We start from the raw sequence: 21463 nt of genomic DNA, 5'->3' as shown, positions 1-21463 counted from the left end.
ACTTGAAAATACCACTCTAAGTATGCATTTTTATTGTCTCATATTCCCTCTATTTTATGTTCCCATTTCATTACTTTTTAAAAAAATCTTATGTCATATCTCCATTTGACCATTTCTCTCCCTTATCTCACGCAGTTCCATGGCCAGGGGTGTTTCTACGTAGTGTTTCCTAGGTCACCGGACCCGTGTAAATTATTCAATTCTAACTAATTTGTACCATATTAATTAATATATTACCTAATAATTAAATAATTATATGTATCGGATCTCCGGTAACTTTTGTTCTGGATTCGTCACTGTGTATGATTCACAGTTTAGGTTTTGGTTTTGGGTCTATCAATGGCGACCAACTACACAACAAGCCGCGATGGCGGTGCAAGAAAATCGAGCCATCAATGGGCTTGATGACGGTGATATCACGTGACAGTGGCGACGATAGCAACGACGCGGTAGGTGGGCTCCTGCATCGAGCTCGACATCCACCTCTGGCTCGCTCTGTCCATATCTAGTCGGGCCCTCGTGACACACAGCCAAGGCGGCAAGGTCAGCGGGGCGGCCATCAGCAAAGGGTGATTCAAGGGCGGCTGCCGGCTGGGCGGCGACAATGGATCAACCTCTGTTTGCCGGCCGAGCATCTCCTTTCTGGAGCTATATCCGTGTTTTTCTTCACCGTATGTAAGTTTGGATGAACAAAATTGAGACGACATGCTCTCAAAATTTTGCAAAAAAAAAGTTTAATTTTGTCAAAATTCTATCAAATTGAAGCCAAATTTATTAAAAAGAAGAGAAATCTATTAGACTTGTCTCAAATATATCAAAATATGCTCAATGTGTTAAAGTATGTCAAAAAATTTCGAGCAAACAAAAAAAAACGTTTATACAACATGGTCAAATGAGGAAAGGAAAAAAGATAATTCGTCTCTTAGTTAGCACCATTATCTTACCTTCATGGAATAGGATCAACCTCGAGTACTCCGATTTTAAAAAGCGATGTTAAATACATAAACTTGAAAAGTCAAATTAGTGGTTAGACTACAAGGTGAAATGAGCAATTACCCCTTCTTATATTGGAAGGAACACACTGAAAGTCTAAAACTGTACTCTCTCTGTTCCAATTTACTTGTTATCCAGGCAAATACCGTGCAAACCATGAAGATGTGAAAGATTACATGGTTGCCCTTGTCAGATACATCTTAATTATCTTTTCAAAGTAGATGAGCCAATTATGACCGCATCAATATGTATTGCTGCATTACTGTAGGTAGGGAGGGAATAATATCGATCACCTTTAAAATTTCTTTGGATCGAGAAAACGACAAATAATTTAATATAAAATTAAATCCTAGAACGACGACGATGAGTAATATGAAACAGAAGGAAGAACATGAATAAGCAGTGCACATTCTAGTTGTTCCTGCCTCTGCTTAAATCCTTCCATGGCCTTTCTCCATTTGAGTTATGCATGTCCCGGCGACATAGGAGGATTGTGTCCCCCGTTTGGGCCGCCTGAAATGTACTCATATTAAGTATGGACTTGAAGAGTTGGAGTGATATCAATTCCAATTAAATCATATGTACAAAAGAAAATAATATTCACTCTGGTTAAAAATATGTGTCCTTTTGGTTTTCAAGAAAGGTAATGCATTTTTTAATGTAAAATTTAGTATCCTTAAGTACATCAGTTACCTGAGGGAGAGGGGACCGACCTGAGAGGTGACGAGCAGCAAGAGCTCCACTGGATTTGTACCGTCATCTAGGTTTGGAGCCTGCGACAACAGCGAGGTTGAGCGAAGAACGGATCACTGATGAGGGGTGAGCTCGAGAGCCTGGCAACGTGCCGTTCTCCTCTTGTCGCTGCAGCCACCGCCTTCCTTGACGTCTGTTCTGTCACCACCGCCGTTTCTTCGATGGCGGCGGCAACAGAGGGCGCAGCAGCGGCCATCGACGATGGTGACGAAGGATGTAGTGGCGGCTGTAACACCCTAGGTAACCACGTACCTAGAGTGCCACACCAAAATACACTCAAAACCTAAGTCCCAAAATTATTAGAAATTTCGGTAAAATCTCCCCTAAAAAATACGGACATCCACGACAGGCAGTTATAAGAAAAATCAGTACCGATATAATCCACACAATACAAACCATTCTAGCTCCACAAATTCCATGTGAAAACAGGTAGTTATAAGAAAAGTCAATACCGATATAATCCACACAATCCAAACCATCCTAGCTCCACAAATTCCACGTGAAAATAAGGACCAGAACTTTAAATGACCTTTACAAGTTCAACGCAAAACTTGTGCTATGCATAAACATAGTCTAAAACTAAATTTCAATAGTGTGCAATAATAAAGTGTAGTCCAAGGGTGCTACTCCCGCCCCATGCCGATCAATGTCATTAGGTACCTAAAAACCAAATTAAACACAAGAGTGAGTAAAGAATACTCAGCAAGTACAATATTGAACTAGTAAAACATACACATGATTAATGCAATAAGAAACCAATATGAAGGGTTGGATTTACTTTATTTTAAACCAAAGAAGTCAAAAGATAGTAGTTCCCTCCTGAGTAGGTATGAATATCCTCTTAGCATTACCGGTAAGCCGAGCAAGCGTGATCAACACTTCTCAAGGATCATGAATAAAGACCCAAATTACACTCCCATGACTACGCATGGTACTTGAATAATGTAAACAAAAACATCCGAAATAATGAAACATGAATAACATCGTGAACTTGAACATAAAGTGAAACGTAAATATGTAGCAATGATACCAAATCCACATAATTACTGATAGTAAGCTTTCGAATAATAATTGGGTATGTGAAATCAAACAAGAAACACAGTTTATACATCACACAAGTCCGTCTTGTACTTGTCTTAACTCCTTCGATACTCCGACTCAACTCCTCCAATGTTGGAACCCTCCACACCTGTGGAGCAAAGCTACGCATAAACCACTATATTCAACTAACTATAGTTACAAGTGATATTTACTAAAATCGATAACCTAGAATATATAGACCTTTTTACCGATTTGTATTAATTAACCTATAGCAGTTCCCTTACTGTTCTATGTGTAACTCGCAAACCGTCTAACGGAATCTAGAAAATAATATAACTTTGACATCTAGATAAAATTCTCTACAACTTTTATGTTGGGAGGAAAATCAGATTATGGCTCTGTAAATCCCATATTAAGAAAAAACGAATTGGTGTCCTGATTTTCGGACCTGGTCAACAGTACTGTTTTTGTTGTTTCTCCTAAACCGTTTATCGGAATCGAGCGAAACCAGCGGCGTTAGAAAGATATCAACGATGACTACAAACTTTATTTAGGACAACTAACCTGAATCCTGATGGTTTCATACCAGATTTGAAAACATGGTTTCATCCTATAATAAAGCACCTAAAAAATTGCACGAGCAGCTATCCAATCAATTTCTATTTGAATCTTATACTTCTAGGGACTAAAGAGAAGTTGCCTTTGCAGGGAAGGAACACTACCTTGCGACAAATTTCCCTAATTTGCGAAATTGCTGAAATTCCTCAACGCTGCTCTGTCTTTTCCTTTCCTTCTCCCTCCTGTACAACCTCTCTCTACCCTTCTCCTCTGATCATGCAGCAGCAACAGCAGCAGGGCCACCGCAACAAGCAACAACAGCAGCAGCAGCAACAACCCTAGCAGCAGCAGTCGCATGGCATCAGTAGCCCCAGCAACAAGCAATCAGATTGGCAACGATAGAACAAGGAACAGCCGCCAGAACTCACCGGGAAAAAGGAAAATGGAAAGGAAACACAGGTTGTGATGGATGACGACGGCTGCGGCCTCCGGCTATGGCCGTGGTGGCAGCGCAAAGACGGCGGCGGCAACCGGGACGACGGCGGCAGCGGCGGCGGCGGCAAGAGCGCAGGAGCGGCTAGGGCTAGGGCTGGCTGTAGCGAGAGTTTTTTTCTTTCTTTTTTTTTGTTAGTTATATAAAGAGACAAAGGAGATCCAACGGCCCACATCGTTTCAATCCCGGGGACTTCGCTCGGACTCTGATTTCTATAAACTAGTAGTTTATTTTGCACTACTCGGCGAGCTCTACGCATCCACGGTTCCTGATCGCCTATTCGAACAACGGTTTAAAGGTTGAACTTTTGCTCGTTTGCTATAATATTCCCCGAAATATGCTAATTCGAAATTCGGGGCATTACAACGGCGCTCAGCGATGGCGGCGGCAGTGGAGGACGTTGTTGTGGCAGTGCTCGGTGACGGCGGTGGCGGAGGTGGCAGCGCGATGAGGAGGCGTAGGCAGCGCTCGGTGGCGGCGCGGGAGAGGGAGCAGGTGTGGGAGCGGGCGGCAGAGGCTGTTAGAGTCATATTTGTATTGGGTTCGGTTTCCTAATTATCTCCTGATTCTGTTTCTATAAGTCGGGTAGAGATACAGGTCCACCGTCCCTATATATGTTCTCTGTCCATGATCAATCTATTATCGTGTTGACTTCTATACGCTTTCATGGTATCAGATGCTTTTAGCTTCCGCCTCCAACTCTAATCTCGCATCGCGCCATGCGCTCCTCTGCTACGCACGCTTCTGACGCCGCCGCCGCCGCCACCACCGCCGCCACCACATTGCTCCTGCGCCATGGCCGACAACGCTCCCCTTACCCCCTCTGCCGCAATTGACACCATCACATCTGTGGTCACCGAGGCAGTTCGGGATGTCTTCCAACCCTCATCTAGGGTTGATGTTGACCCAGCCATAGCCGCCTCCGTCATCGACACGGCGTCCACCACTGCTGCCTGCGCCACCAGGAAAGCCCTTGCCTCTTTCATCGAGAAGCTGGTACTGGCACCTCTTTCATCGCCGGCAACACCCACACGGCGACAACTCTTCTTCCTCAGCCGCGACCACCACCATGACGGCTGCGACGATGTCTGCCGGGCTCTTCACCACTGCCCCCTTAGGCACGACACTACCGCCGATCTCTCTCCCACTACCGCCAGAGCTCACGGCCATCCTTGCCACCGGTGGCCTCTATGGCACCTCCGACGCCTCTGCATCCGCTCTGCCTGCTCAGGACGTCTCCGCCTTCTTCATCACGCCTGGCGCTGCATCGGCAACACTCCCTCTAGTGGGTCTTCCTCCTCAAGCAGCTGGTGCACCACCACCACCTCCTCCCGGCTACGGTGGCTTCATCCCTCTGATGACCGGTGCTGCTCCTGCCCCTACTGCCCAGAACTTCTACAACGTCGACCTCAACAATGACGCCACCGCCAATCTCCACGCTCAGGCGGTCTCGATGCTGAACATCAAGTCTCTCATGCCCGTCACCCTCGATCTCAACTTCGGCAACTACACACAATGGTGTGGTCTCATCCTCGTCACCCTCGACAAGTACGCGCTCGCCGATCACGTCCTCACCAACCTCTACAGGCCGGATCGTCAGGATTGGATGTGCATGGACTGCATCGTAGTTTTGTGGCTCTACGGCACCATCTCCGTCGACTTACTGGAGTCCGTGATGACGCACAACACCACGGCTCGCATCGTGCAGCGTGGCCTCAAACCTCAGTTCTTGGGCAACCGCGAGTCCCACGCTCTCAACCTCTCCACCGAGTTTTACAACTTCTACCAAGATGATTTGAGCATCAACGACTACTGTTGCCTGTTGAAGACCATGGCAGACGACTTGGACGATGTGGGCAACCGCACTCTTTCCCTAACTACAATCCGAGGTTTGAATGAAAAATTCGGTCACTTGCAATCTGCGTTCACTATGCAGAAACCTTTCCCCACATTTGCCGAAGTACGTGCTCAACTTCTGCTCGAAGAACTGACGAAGGGTCGTCCTTGCTAAGCTTCTACTGCTCTCCTCGCCGGCACTGGAGGCCGACCTTCCACTTCCGGGGGGGTGCCATTAGGAAGCAAGCCCGCATACTCCACCGGCTACGGCAACGCTGGAAATCGTGGCAACAACACCGATCGGCAGGGAGGTAACCGCAACCGTCGCTGCAATAACAACAACGGAGGACAACAGCAGCAACAGTACTAGCCACCCTAGCAGCGACCAGTTGACCAATTGGCCCTCGCCACTCAACCGGTGGAACGGTACGCTCCAGATGTGACCGGCATTGGTCGGTTTCGCTCCTTCCCGCGTCAACTGCCCCGGCCTTCTCCGTCCACCACTGCCCAAGAATACGCGCACGGTCAGGGGCTTCCTCACTTGGCGGGCTACTACCGTCGTTTCATCCGCGACTTCGGCACCATCGCCGCGCCCCTCACGGCGCTGTTGCGGAAGGAGGGCTTTCACTGGTCTAACACCGCGGCAACGGCGTTCCGGCAACTACAACACGCACTCATGGCGGCCCCAGTCCTCCAGCTCCCGGATTTCGACAAGGAGTTCATCGTCGAGTGCCACGCGTCGGGCTCCGGCCTAGGTGCTGTTCTCCATCAAGGCATCGACCCGGTGGCATTCTTCAGCAAGCTGACTGCGTCGCGCCACGCCAAGCTCGCTGCCTACGAACGCGAGTTGATTGGCCTCGTCCAGGCGGTCCGCCATTGGCGGCCATACTTGTGGGGGCGTCGCTTCCTCATCCGCACCGACCACTGCAGCTTGCGCTTCCTCTTGGATCAGCGTCTCTCCACTGTTCCACAGCATCAGTGGGCAAGCAAGCTCCTCGGCTTTGACTTTGGCGTGTAGTACAAGTTGGGAATGGCGAACTTGGTGGCGGACGCGCTCTCTAGATGGGACGAACACCTGGCGGAGGCGTTCGCCTTATCATCCCCCCCACCAATTCTCCCTGTTCGATGAGTTGTCCCGCGAGGTAGCCTCCACACCCGCCCTGTCCGCCATTTGTGAAGACATCACCAAGGGTGCCAAACCGCCAGCATAGGCGTTCACAGACGACCTCATCATGTTCAAGGGCTGCGTCTTCATGCCGCCATCATCCGAATCATTGCCGGCCATCCTCGAGTCGGTGCATGGCTTGGGACTTGAGGGAACGCAAAAGACCCTATCTCGCCTTCGCGCGGATTTCCATATCTCGCGGGACAGAGCGACGGTGCAAGATTTCGTGCGCGCGTGCCTCACGTGCCAACGGAACAAGACGGAGCACCTCCAACCGGCCAACCTGCTACAATCCTTGCCGGTGCCTTTGGCGGTGTGGGCTGACATCGCTATGGACTTCGTCGAGGGGCTCCCGCGAGTACATGGCAAGACGGTCATCGTAACGGTGCCCACTTCATCCCGTTCTCATCCGTACACGGCGACGTCGGTAGTAGCTGCCTTCTTCGCTGAGATCGTCCGCTTGCATGGTTTCCGGTCTCCATCGTCAGCGACCGAGATCCAGTCTTCACCAGCACTTTTTGGCGTGAAATTTTATGGTTGGCGGGTGTGCAGCTGAATCTTTCATCAGCCTTTCACCTAAATCCAATGGCCAGTCCGAGGTGACTAACAAGATCATCATGATGTATCTTCGATGTTTCACTAGGAATCGTTCGTGTCAATGGCTTCGATGGCTACCATGCGCGATGTATTGCTACAACACGTCGTATCAGTCGTCACTTCGAACATCGTCGTTCCGCGTCGTCTATGGTCACGAGCCGCCGACGCTGCGTGCCTACGAGCCGGGTTCATGTCGTCTGCCCGCAGTTCAACAGGCGTTACAGGAGCGGGACGACTTCCTGAGGGCGTTTCGTGATCGTTTAGAACAAGCTCAACAGACTTACAAGATGGCGTATGACGGCAAGCATCGTGCATTGGAGTTCAGTGTGGGTGGCTGGGTTTGGCTTCGTTTGCTTCACCATCCGATTGCGTCTCTCGCTGTCAAGGGACGCGGCAAGTTGGGATGCATTGTCATTGGCGCCGTGGCGTATCGCCTTCATCTACCCCCGGGCGCTTGATTACATGACGTGTTTCATGTGGGCCGCCATTTGGCGCGTGGTGTTCGTGAAGTTCCCGTTCATTGGAAGGATAAACCGGCAGCTGAAGCTTCATGGATGTCGCTGGATGAATTTCGGTCTCGGTATCCAGATTTTCAACTCACGGACGAGTTGCTTCTCCAGGGAGGGAGAGATGTCATGTGGGGATTATAGTATAAACGGCGCCGCAACAGGAACAGCGACGGCAATCCGTGACGAGGAATAGTGTGTGGTCCGGTTTAGAGTTTGTTAGGGAGTTTGTTAGTTCTTTATCTCTTAAGTTGCTAGGATTCTATCCCTTGGATTTGCTTTAAATTTGTAGGTCAATTCAATTGAGATCAGATCACATCTGATGTATTTCCTGCCTCCCTGGTGTAATACCCCGTATATTAAAAGATAGTTAGGTTTTTTTAGTTTGGGTTGACTTGTTAAAATAAAAATGTTAACAGAAATAAATAAAAGAAAAATATCTTTAGAAGTGGGCCAGCGTGAGAAGGCCCATAAACCCAGGCCATTAGTTCTCCCCTGAAACCTAGAGAGAGGGGAACCGAATCCCACCTCCCCTCATAGTGCCGTCACCCCTCTCCCTGGCCGGCACCTTCTACTCCCCTCCTCCTGTGTTCGCATCTCTTCCCTCTACAACAAATTGCTCTCCCTAAATCTCCACCTTCATAGCTTGGAACAAGAAGCGAAGTAGAAAAACGGAACGAGGAGGAGGAGAGGAGTAGAAGGAGGGGTTAGACCGGAGTCTCCCTTATTGTCTCCTCACAAGTTCTCTAAAGAAACCCTAGGTGAGGCTTATCCCCTTGTTGTATCAGTTGTTCTAGCATGGCTTTAGTGCTTTAATTCGTGGTTAGGGAAGGCTAGAGAAGGAGTTTGGGTAGTTGTGGTTCGGTTTGTTGCAGTTCTGCATGTGGGCAGATTTGCAGTGCTTCAGCGTTTCAATGTTTCGGGGCTCTAAATGTTATTTTCTGCGAAAGTGTATAACTAGGAATTTTAGATAATGTTTGGATCTATCTTCTGACCAAAGGGCGCGATTTTATCTCAAGTGGTTTAGGAGATATAATTTTTTTTAGTATGACTGTTGTTTTTGTGTCATAATCTGGATAGTAGTAGATTGAACTGTTTTTGGAGGGGTTAAACAGTGGAATCAGCCAGGCCGCCTATAGACAAAGTTGTAGAAGTTTTTTCTTAGCTTTCCATATTGGTAAAGTACACCCTGATTGGGCGAGTAGAACTCCAGTTATGGTTGTTTTAGTGTGGACAGTCTGAAATTCTGGACAGATTCGGAAGCCTGCTTTCAAGTGCAAATTAGACCATTTAAATGGCAGAATAAAAATATGCTTTCTACATCAAAGTTGTAGGTATTGTTCTGTAGATTTTCAAAATGTATACATTTTCAGTCATAGCCTTTTCATATTTCAAGATATAAAGGTTTGAAGCAGCAGTCTTGTGTATAGTCCAAGCGGCGTTCCTTGTTATTGAGTTTTGATAGGATGGCGCAGTAGGTTCACCTTTTTCATTGTTTTATACACATGTTTGAATGTGTTTGCTGAGGTTTTGTTTGTGATTAGGTGGTGGTCCACCAGATCGTGCATGATACTAATCCTTCGTTGGAGGCAAGTGCATGACGAACTAATTGTGTGATTCATGGATTGTTTACTCTATCTATTTATTTCTGATATATTTCTATGTGATAAGTGACTAATGTTCAGATTATTGTTCACGCTATTTACATTTTGAGTTCATCTTATGTTTACGATGTTATTCTTGTTTCAATATTTTGTATTCTGGATCTAGTTAAATAATTCAAGTACCATGCTTGCCATGGATGTGCAATATGGTTTCAATTTGGTTCTTTGATTCTGGTTTTCAATTATTCAAGGACCATGCGTAGTCATGGGAATTCAATTTGGATCTTTATTCATGTTCCTGTGGGTAAGCGCTGATCACGCTTACTCGGCTTTGCCGGCAAATGCTAGGATGTATTCACTATTGTCCGAGATGGAAACTACTATTTCAATTCATGCCTGCCCGGGATGGGAACTATTATATTCTTTGACTTGGTGTTTGGAAATGTGTTTCCTATCAAAGAAAGAAATCCTTCTGTTCATGCTTTATTGTCAATGATGTGTATATGTGTTTTCTAGTTCCATATTGTACTTGCTGAGTATTTTTATACTCACTTGTGTTTTATTTGGTTTTAGGTACGCATTTACACCGACATGCATGGGCGGGAAGTAGCACCCTTATATCCACATCTACTCGCACCCTATCAAACTATATTGCTTAGGTCCATAATGACACTTAAATTATATCCTAGTTTGGTCTTGTAATAATCTTTTAGATTTCTAGTAGTTTCTTCCCCATGGATTATAAGGATGGGTCGTATTGTGGGAATGATATTGTTATTAGTTTAACTTATAATTGCATGTCGTGGATGTCCGTATTTACAGGGGAGACTGCCGAAATTTCTAATAATTTTGGAAGTTAGTGGTTTGAGTGTTTCTTGATGTGGCACTCTAGGTACGTGGTTACTTGGGGTGTTACAGCTGGTGTGGTGCCGAAAACGGCTCCGCCGTGTCGACGAGGTCCAGGGTCACGCCCAACAACTGCGTTCAAATACTCTCTTCGCTGCAATCCCCCTTCCAATCTCCTCACCCGTGACATCTTGTCCGTGATCAATCTATTATCGCGTTGACTTCTATGCGCTTTCAGAGGCTAGGGGTTGGGGCATGGTTCGGGTTAGTGATTGTCCTTTTGCCAAAAAGCCGCTCGGCTTCCACATTTTAGAGCGCAGCCCTAATCCGCGATTTTTCTCTTCTTCGCATGCAATATCCATATTTTCTAAGGGCACCTATGTAAAATAATACCTCAGTCCTCAGATCGAATTACGTAGAAACCGGAGGACTTTATAGCTAAATTCCACCGTGCGCACTGTAGCAATCCGACATGGCACGCGTGAGTGGCTGCCCCAGCTGCGTAGCTTAAGTTTTCCGATTTGTTTTCGATAAACAGGGATACCCAACTCTACAACTCAATTATAAGTTCAAAATTAACGTCAGAGCAAAATAAATCGATAAGGCCCTAATGCTAAAGAATATTTTGTTTTTATAAACGAGAAAACAAAGTTCAAACAAACTTAACGAACACAAACCGTGACAACCAAAAAAAAATTGGAAACCTTAAAAATGATATTTGAAGAATTGATGCAAGAAACATTTCAAAATCAAGGAATCCAACTTAAAGTACAAATTTTAAATATATGGATTAAAAATGAAGCGTCAACGGAGAAACCAATAAATCGTTCGGGACAAGTAAACTTTGATTTCCATAAAATCAATAAGATGCAACCAAATAGAGACATCTAGCCCGCAACCAACATATTTTTTTTGGATAAAGACGGAGACGTAACTCTAGAGCTTAGTTATAAGTCGAAAATAAAAATGTTAGAGCACAAAAAAAGCCCAAGGTTTAAATTCAAGCATATATTTTCTTTTCACAAACTAGTAATCATATGTACAAACAAAATTTAGGAAATTGATATTTCAAATCTAAATTAAAGCTTTAAAGTCCAAAGAGAACATCAAAACAATTGATACAAGAGAAAGTTCGAAAATAAAGAACTCAAACTAAAAGGTTTAGTTCGAATGAAAGGGCGGAACACAAAGCGTGAATGGACAAACCTAAGAAATCGCGATTTTCATAAAAGCTTCAAGGTGCAACATAATGCATGGGTCCAGTTCACAACAAAGTTATTTGTTTTTAATAAACAAGAAGATAGACCTCTACAACTCAATTAATAAGTTCAAAATTAACTTCAGAGCAAAATAAAACAGTTAATCCTCAATGCAAAAAGAATATTTTGTTTTTATAAACTAGAAAACAAAGTTCAAACATACTTTACGATGACAAACCGTAATAACAAAAATAAATTGAAAATTCGAAAAAGGATATTTGAAGAATCGATGCAAGAAGAACGTTACAAAATCAAGAAATCCAACTAAAAGTACAAAATTTAAACTTATGGATGAAAACGAAGCGTCAACAGAGAAACCAATAAATCATTTATAACAAGCAAACTATGGTTTTCATAAAATCAATAGGATGCAACCAAATGTAGCCATCTAGCCCAAAACCAAGAGATTTTTTCAATACACAGGGAAACTTAACTCTAGAACTTAGTTATAAGTCTAAACATCCGAGCACAAAAAAGCCGCAAGGTTTAAATGCAAGCAACTATTTTCTTTTCACAAACTAGTAACATAAGTTCATACAAAATTTAGGAAATGGAGACTTGAGAACTAAAATAAATCTTTAAAGTCCAAAGAGAAGTTCCAAAAAGAGAAACTTTAGAGTTGAAATTCAATAATGAAAAAACAAACGTCATGCAAGAAACAAAAATAAAGTTTTCATATAACAGATATCAAAGTTCAAATAAACTTAGGCCTCGGTTGTTTCAACTTAAGATTGTTGTAATCCAGATTATTGAGCCAGATTAATAAAAGCTGAATTATAATAAGCTATAGTCGAATAAGCTATGAGTTGTATGTTCATGTGGATTATGGTATAATAAGGGTAGTGAGTCTCTAGCCACCCAACAATTTGAAAAAAGCACGTTTAGAGGAGATTAACAGATTATACTAATCAGGCTTATAGATTATTATAATCAATCATAATAATCTACCTGTTTATTTTAGATTATTACTAATAATCTAGATTATAATAATTCTAATCCAAAAAGGATATTTAAAGAATCCATGCAAGAAGAACGTTTGAAAATAAAGGAATCCAACTAAAAGTACAAAATTTAAATTTATGGATAAAAAATGAAGCATCAACGACGAAACTAATAAATCGTTAGGGACAAGCAAACTACTATTTTTACAAAATCAATAAGATGCCACCAAATATAGACGCCTATCCATCAACCAAGATATTTTTCTCGATAATCAGGGAAACATAACTCTAGAAATTAAATTAGTTATAAGTCTACTATTAAAATGGCAGAGCAGAAAAAAGCCGCAAGGTTTAAATGCAAGCAACTAATTTTTTTTTCACAAACTAGTAAGCATAAGTTCATACAAAATTTAGCAAATTGAGATTTCTGAACTAAAGTAAAGCTTAAAGTCTAAAGAGAAGTTGCAAAAAGAGAGACTTTGTAATTGAAGAAATCAAACTCGAAGTACCGAGTTGAAACTTAAGAATGATAAAAGAACCATCACACAATAAACCAAAGTAAAGTTTTAAAGTCCAAATTGCATGTCAAAACCATGTATACAAGAGAACATTAAAAAAATAAAGCAATCTAACTAAAAGCTTAAAGTTTAAATGAAAGGACGGAAAATAAAGCGTTAAGGGAGAAATCTAGAAACGTTTGATACAAGGAAACTGTGATTTTCCGAAAAGATTGAACGTGCAACAAACTACAAGGGTCCAGCTCACAACAAAGTTATTTGTTTTCAATAAACACGGAGACTCAACTTTACAACTCAATTAAAAGTTCAACACTAATGTCTGAGCAAAATAAATCAGTTAGGGAAAAATGCAAAAGAATATTTTGTTTTTATAAACCAGAAAACAAAGTTCAAACGAACTTAAGGAAGATGAACCGTGACAACAAAAATAATTGGAAACTCCAAGAAGGATATTTGAAGAATTGATGCAAGAAGAATGTTTCAAAATTAAGGAATCCAATTAAAAGTACAAAATATAAATTTCTTGATGAAAAATGAAGCCTCAACAGAGAACCAAGAAATCGTTTGGTACGACAAAACTACGATTTTCATAAAATCAATAAGTTGCGAGCGAATTTAGACGTCCACCTCGCAACCAATATATATTTTTTTTCGATGAAAAAGGAGACGTAACTCTAGAATTTAATTATAAGGCCAAAATTAAAACGTTAGAGCACAAAAAAAGCCGCAAGGTTCAAATGCACACAAATATGTTCTTGTTAAAAATTATTAAGCATCAGTTCAAACAAAATTTAGAAAATTGAGATTTCAGAACTAAAATAAATATTTAAAGACCAAAGAGAAGATAAAAAAAAAACTTTGTAATTGAAGAAATCAAACTAAAAGTACTAAATTGAAACACAAGGCTGAAAAAACAACCGTCACTCAATAAACCAAACTTTTAAAGACCAAATAGCATGTCAAAAGCATTGATACAAGAGAACGTTCGAAAATAAATAAATCCAACTAAATGCATAAGGTTTAAATGAAAGGATTGAAAATGAATCCTCCAGGGAGAAACCTAGAAATGTTCGATACAAGGAAACCATGATTTTCATAAAAGCTTCAACGTGCAACAAAATGCATGGGCCAGGCTCACAACAAAGTTATTTGTTTTTGATAAACATGGAGACCCAACTCTACAACTCAATTATAATAGCAAAATTAAAACGTCGGAGCACAATAAAGACGCAATGTTTAAATGCAAGAAAATATTTATTTTAACAAACAACTAAGCATAGGTTCGAACAAAATTTAGGAAATTAACATTTCAGAACTAAACTAAAGCTTTAAAGTCCAAATAGAAAATCGAAAAAGAAAAACTTTGTAACAAAAGAAATCGAAATAAAAGTACCAAGTTGAAATTCAAGGATGAAAAAACAACCGTCACTCGAGAAACAAAAATAATGTTTTGAAGTCCAAATAGCATGTCAAAAGCATCAATAGAGGAGAACGTTCGAAGGTAAAGAAATCCACCTAAAACATAAAGTTTAAACGAGAAGATGAAAAATGAACCGTCAAGAGAGAAACCTACAAACGTTTGATACAAGGAAACCGCGATTTTCATAAAATCTTCAAGGTGTAACAAAATGCATGCATCCAACTCACAATAAACTTATTTCTTTTTCAGTAAAAAGGGAGACCCAACTCTACAACTCAATTATAGGATCAAGATTAACGTCTGGACAAAATAAAGCAGTCGGCTACAATGCAAAAGAATATTTTGTTTTCATAAACTAGAAAGCAAAGTTCAAACAAACTTAAGGAAGACGAACGATGATAACCGAAAAAATTGGAAACTCCAAAAAGGATATATCAAGAAATAAAGATTTCAGAACTAAAATAATGATTTAAAGTCCAAAGATAATATCAAAAAAGAGAAACTTTGTAATTGAAGAAATCAAACAAAAAGTACTAAATTGAAACTCAAGGATGTAAAAAGCAAAATGAAGTAGTTTAGACCAAATAGCATGTAAAAAGCATTAATACAAGATAACGTTCGAAAATAAAGAAATCCAACTAAATGCATAAGGTTTAAACGAAAGGACAGAAAATGAAGCGTTAAGTCAGAAACCTAAAAATGTTTGATACAAGGAAACCTTATTTTCATAGAAGCTTCAAGGTGCAACAAAATATATGGGCCTAGCTCACAACAAAGTTATTTGTTTTCAATAAACATGGTGACCCAACTCTACAACTCATTTACAAGTGCACAATTAATGTTAGAGCAAAATAAATCAGCTAGGCCTTAATGCAAAAGAATATTCTAATTTTATAAACCAGAAAACAAAGTTCAAACAAACTTAAGGAAGACGGACCGTGACAACCAAAAGGATATTTACAGAATCAATGCAAGAAGAATGTTACAAAATGAAGGAATCCAACTAAAAGTACAAAATTTAAACTTATGGATTTCAAATAAAGCATCGTCGGAGAACCAATAAATCGTTCGAAACAAGCAAACCACGGTTTTCATAATATCAGTAGGCTGCAAACCAAGACATTTTTTCGATAAACAGGGAAACATAACTCTTGACTTAGTTATAAATCTAAACGTCAGAGCACAAAGAACCCGCAACGTTTAACTACAAGCAACTATTTTCTTTTCACAAACAAGTACGCATAGTTCAAACAAAATTTTGGTAATTTATAATTCAAAACTAAAAATAAAGCTTTAAACTCCAAAAGAAGATCAAAAAGAGAAACTTTGTAATCGAAGAAACCAAACTTAAAGTACCGAGTTGAAACTTAATGTTGAAAAAAACCATTACGCCGGAAACAAAAGTTTTAAAGTCCAATGGATACAAGGAAAGCTTGATTTTCATAAAAACTTCAAGGTGCAACCAAATGCATAGGCCCAACTCACAACAAAGTTATTTGTTTTTGATAAACAGGGAGACACAACTCTACAACTCAATTATAAGAGCAAAATAAATTAGTTAGGCCTTAATGCAAAAGAATATTTTGCTTTTTCAAACCAGAAAACAAAATACAATCTTTTCACGAACTAGTAAGCATAAGTACATACAAAATTTAGGAAATTGAGATTTCATAACTAAAATAAAGTTTTAAAGTCCAAATAGAATTTCCAAAAAGAGAGTACCAAGTTGAAATTCAAGAGTGAAAAAACAACAGTCACTCGAGAAACCAAAATAAAGTTTTAAAGTCCAAATAGCATGTCAAAAGCATTAATACAAGAGAAATGTCGAAAATAAAGAAATCCAACAAAAAGCATAAGGTTTAAACGAAAGGATGGAAAATGAAGTGTCAAGGGAGAAAACTAGAAATGTTAGAAAACTAGAAATGTTTGGTACAAGGAAGCCAAGATTTTATAAAGGCTTATATGTGCAGCAAAATGCATGGGTCCATCTCATGAAACGTTACTTGTTTTCAACAAACAGGGAAACCCAACTCTACAACTCAATCATATGATCAAAATTAACGTCGGAGCAAAATAAAATGCTTAGGCATCAATGCAAAATGAATAGTTTTGTTTTATTAAACCAGAAAACAAACTTCAAACAAACTTCAGGAAGACGAACCGTGACAACAAAAAAAATGGAAACTCCAAAAAGGATATTTGAACAATCGTTGCAAAAAGAACGTTACAAAATAAAGAAATCCAACTAAAAGTACAAAATTTAAACTTATGGATGAAAAATGAAGCGTCAACGAAGAAACAAATAAATCGTTTGGAACAAGCAAACTACAGTCATCATAAAATCAAGATATTTTTTCGATAAACAGGGAAATATAACTCTAGAAATTAAATTAGTTATAAGTCTACTACTAAAACACCAGAGCACAAAACAGCCTCAAGGTCAAATGCAAGCAACTATTTTCTTTTCACAAACTAGTAAACACAAGTTCATACAAAATTTAGGAAATTGAGATTTCAGAACTAAAATAAAGCTTTAAAGTCAAAAATAAGTGAAAAAAGAGAAAGTTAGTAATTGTAGAAATCAAACTTAATGTACCAAGTTGAAACTTATTGATTAAAAAACCCGTTATGCGAGAAACAAAAGTTAAGATTTAAATTCCAACTAGCAGAACGTTTGAAAATAAAGTAATCTAACGGAAAGCATAAAGTTTACATGAGAAGACGGAAATGTAGCGTCAAGGCTGAAACCTAGAAACGTTTGAAACAAAGAAACCGAGATTTTCATAAAAGCTTCAAGATGCAACAAAATACATGGGGTCCAGCTCACAACAAAGTTGTTTGTTTTCAATACACAGGAGACCCAACTCTACAACTCAAATATAAGCTCAAAATTAATGTCAGAATAAAATAAAATGGTTGGTCTTGAAGGGTAAAGAATATTTCGTTTTCATAAACCAGATATCAAAGTTCAAACAAACTTAAGACAAATTGTGACAGTCGAAATAATTGGAAACTCCAAAATTGATATTTGAAGAATCGATGCAAGAAGGACATTTCAAAGTCAAGAAATCCAACTAAAAGTACACAATAGCCTCAACAGAGAAACCAATAAATCGTTTGTTACAACCAGACAACAATTTTAATAAAATCAATAAGATGTAAACAAATGTAACTCTAGCCTACAACCAAGATATTTTTCATAAAATCAATGTGTTTTTATTTATAGAAATGTATTTGAGTATTTATAAAATTTATATTTGAGCACTTCTTGACCTGAGGTGATATCGTTAAACTTAGTTTCATACCCAACATGCATAAAAGAACTCAAACGTAACCATGCCCTATACGTATATGTATGGTCACACTAAGTTACTCAAAATTTTTCATTTTGGGTTGGAAAGGAAAATGTTTTAATTTGCCCTTAAATTCTCTATATGCAAAGGTCGAATTGTCTTCGCCTTGCTTCAAAATAAATATTTGAGGTTCACAAAAATAGATTAATTTTCTTCCAACTATTTTGACAAGAAATTTTAAATCCTAAAGTTCGGGTATGTAACAGTCTATCCCCCTTAAAATAAATCTCGTCCCTGAGATTTGTGTCGGGTCGTGGATGGAAGTGTTGTCGAATATGGGTCAGCCTACTTAGGAATTCATATTATTTATGTGGTTCTTACAATGATTTTTGTCTTTGGAGAGGGTGGTATGAGAACCTATCCTTGTTTGGTTGGTGGAATATGATCTAAGGTGTCACGGCAATGTTGTTTTCTAATAACAATACAACATTATTAATTTTAAATGTTTATAAAACTTTTCAAGAATACCAGATTTAGTATCTCTAACCGTTAGGATGTAACAAGGTTCATGTCTTCATGGTCTACGGTCATGATCTAACCTTGTTGATCTCACATTCGATAAATTTAAGTTTTAAGACAACAAGTAAGGCCATTGGGGAAATATGGATAAACTGAACAAAACTTTGGGTTACATCTTAGGGGTTGGAAATATTTGTTCTCCAAGTGATAATTAGTCATATGCAATCTAATCCAAGGTGTTCTAGGAATATTTGTCGAGTCATACTTGCATGCATCAGGACGGTCTCATTATTTGCATCCATATACTTGGGTCGTGGTAGAAAATGGGTTGCTAGATGGCATATATAGCAATAACTTTTCTTTTGCTCAAAAAAGACAAGGATGTATGCTATGATATCATGATGAACGAAATGAGGCGATGCATGTATGAAATGATACAATGATTATGAAGATATTTTGTATTGCATACATGCCATAGAACAATCCTATCGGGAAAATTGTTCTTGAGACTATTGATCCTACTCAAGGTTTTTCATGGGCATGGGAAGGGTTGCAACTCTTTATAGGCTACAGACTAGGACAAGCTGACAAAATTAAACATTTTCTTAACTCAAACTCATCACAAGGCTTTTCTTATCTTGAAAAAGATGGCAATTTTAAAACAAATGGATCATCTTAGAGAAGTTTTCAAAACCTACAAGTCAAGTTCCCAAACCATGTTTGTGAGTTGCTGCAATGTACAAATCTTGCATCCGACCGTAAAGGGGCACAAAATTTACACACTGAGCCATCTCAACTTAACTTACATAGTTTGCTTATGACTTGTTCCTAGTAGGATATTTCCATTTAGGCTTGTGAGGCTTGCAAAGGTTACATGTTGTCTCTGGGTTTGTAAGGTCATGGTATTCTATCCCCCTTAAAATAAAATAAAATTTTGCAATGGTGTTTATCAACAAATTTTAAAGGAAGAGCTAAATAGGTCTATGTGCCAGTCCGCCAGATGCTGTCCTATCTAGTCCCGACGCGCAAACTGAAGCAAAAGACTGTTAGATGGGTTATAAATTAGAAAAAAATTATATTCATGATCCTAACAAAGTTTTTTTCCAATCTGGGAAGGAATGGTGATTTTTTGGACAAATGGATTATTTTAAAGATTTTGGTCAAGATAAGTGATGCAGTGCTGGAATTTACCGGTCTAGCCCGCAACCAATAAGATGCAACCAAATGTAACGTCTAGCTCGCAACAAGATATTTTTTCAGTTATAAATCCAAAATTAAAGCGTCAGAGCACAATAAAGACAAGGTTTAAATGCAAGCAAATATTTTCTTTCAGAAACGGAGAAACCAATAAATCGTTCGGGACAAGCAAACTACGATTTTCAAGAAATCAATCAGATGCAACCAAATGTAAACTGTGATTTTAATAAAAGCTTCAAGGTGCAAAAAAAAAAAAGCATCAATCCCGCTGACAACAAAGTTATCTGTTTTCAATAAAGAGGCGGACCCAACTATACAACTCAATTATAACTTCAAAATTAACATCGGAGCAAAATAAAACGGTTAGGCCTCAATGCAAAATGAATATTTTGTTTCATTAAACCAGAAAACAAAGTTCAAACAAACATTAGGAAGACGAACCGTTACAACCGTAAAAAATTGGAAACTCCAACAAGGATATTTGACGAATTGATGCAAGAAGAATGTTACAAAATCAAGGAATCCAACTAAAAGTACAAAATTTAATCTTATGGATGAAGAATAAAGCATCAACGGAGAATCCAATAAATCGTTCTGTACAAGCAAACTACGGTTTTCATAAAATCAAAAGGATGCAACCCAATGTAGACTACTTGCCCGCAACCAAGATATTTTTTCGATAAACAGGGAAATGTAACTCTAGAACGTTGTTATAAGTCTAAATGCCAGAGCAAAAAAAAGGGAAACGCAACTCTAGAAACCAATAAGATGCAACCAAATCTAGATGTCTAGCCTGCAACAAATATTTTTTTTGATAAACAGGGAAATGCAACTCTAGAAACTAGATATAGAAACTAGATATAAGTTTATGATAAAAACGTCAAAGCACAAAGACACAAGGTTTAAAAACAAGCAAATATTTCCTTTTCACAAACTAGTTAGCATACATTCAAACAAAATTTAGGAAATTGTCATTTCAGAACTTAATTAAAGCTTTAAAGTCCAAAGAGAAGACCGAAAAATATATACTTTGTAACTGAAAAAATAAAATTGAAAGTAACAAATTGAATCTCAAGGAAAAAAAACCATCACGCTAGAAACCAAACAAAAATTTTAAGGTCCAAATAGCTTGTCAAAAGCATGAATACAAGAGAACATTCGAAAATAAAGAAATCCAGTTGAAACCATATAGTTTTAACAAAAGGACGAAAAGAGAAGCGTCAAGGGAAAAACCTAGAAACGTTTCACATGGAAACTGCTATTTTCATAAAAGCTTCAAGGTGCAAAAAAAATGCATCGGTCCAGCTCAAAACAAAGTTATTTGTTTTCAATAAAGAGGGAGATCCAACTCTACAACTCAATTATAAGTTCAAATTTAAAGTTTGAAAGTCCAAATAGCATGTCAAAAGCATTAATACAATAGAACTTTCGAAAATAAAGAAATCCAACGAAAAGCATATGGTTTAAACGAAATGATGGAAAATGAAGCATCGAGAGAAAACAAGAAATGTTTGATACAACGAAACCGTGATTTTCATTAAGACATAGATGTGCAACAAAATGCAAGGGTCTAGCTCAAAAAAAAGTTTTGGATTAAAAATGAAGCCTCAGCAGAGAAACCACGAAATCGTTTGGTACAACCAAACAACGATTTTAACAAAATCAAAAAGATGCAACCAAATGTAACGTCTAGCCCACAACCAAGATATCTTTTCACTTTTAAATCCAAAACTAAAACGTCAGAGCACAATAAAGTCACAAGGTTTAAAAGCAAGCAAATATTTTCTTTCACAAACAAGAAAGCATAAATTCGCACAAAATTTAGGAAATTGACGTCTCAGTACAAAATTAAAGCTCTAGAGCCAAAGAGAAGATCGAAAAAGAGACTTTGTAACCGAAGAAATCAGACTGAAAATACCAAGTT

The 21463-nt window shown here is 39.3% G+C and overlaps 1 long non-coding RNA gene across 6 annotated transcripts in view; it reads right to left on the bottom strand.

Annotated features, from left to right (window-relative positions):
• Nucleotides 1-1088: 1088 nt before the first annotated feature.
• The window catches only part of LOC9267344 (uncharacterized), a 30813-nt gene continuing 10438 nt past the window's right edge, over nucleotides 1089-21463 (bottom strand). For 2 of the 6 annotated variants that reach the window (XR_010739202.1, XR_010739203.1), the window contains exons 11-12: nucleotides 2856-2935; nucleotides 2100-2406 (exon numbers count right to left, since the gene is read on the bottom strand). This is a non-coding gene — a long non-coding RNA (uncharacterized lncRNA). Of the gene's footprint in view, nucleotides 1507-1706; nucleotides 2407-2855; nucleotides 2936-3543; nucleotides 3684-21463 lie in introns of those variants that run through there. The other 4 variants (XR_001543877.3, XR_010739204.1, XR_001543876.3 and 1 more) reach the window with 3 other exon arrangements.

Source organism: Oryza sativa, chromosome 2 (assembly GCF_034140825.1).
Source record: "Oryza sativa Japonica Group chromosome 2, ASM3414082v1".
Classification (NCBI taxonomy): domain Eukaryota; kingdom Viridiplantae; phylum Streptophyta; class Magnoliopsida; order Poales; family Poaceae; genus Oryza; species Oryza sativa.
This window is presented reverse-complemented; position numbering and strand designations above follow the sequence as displayed.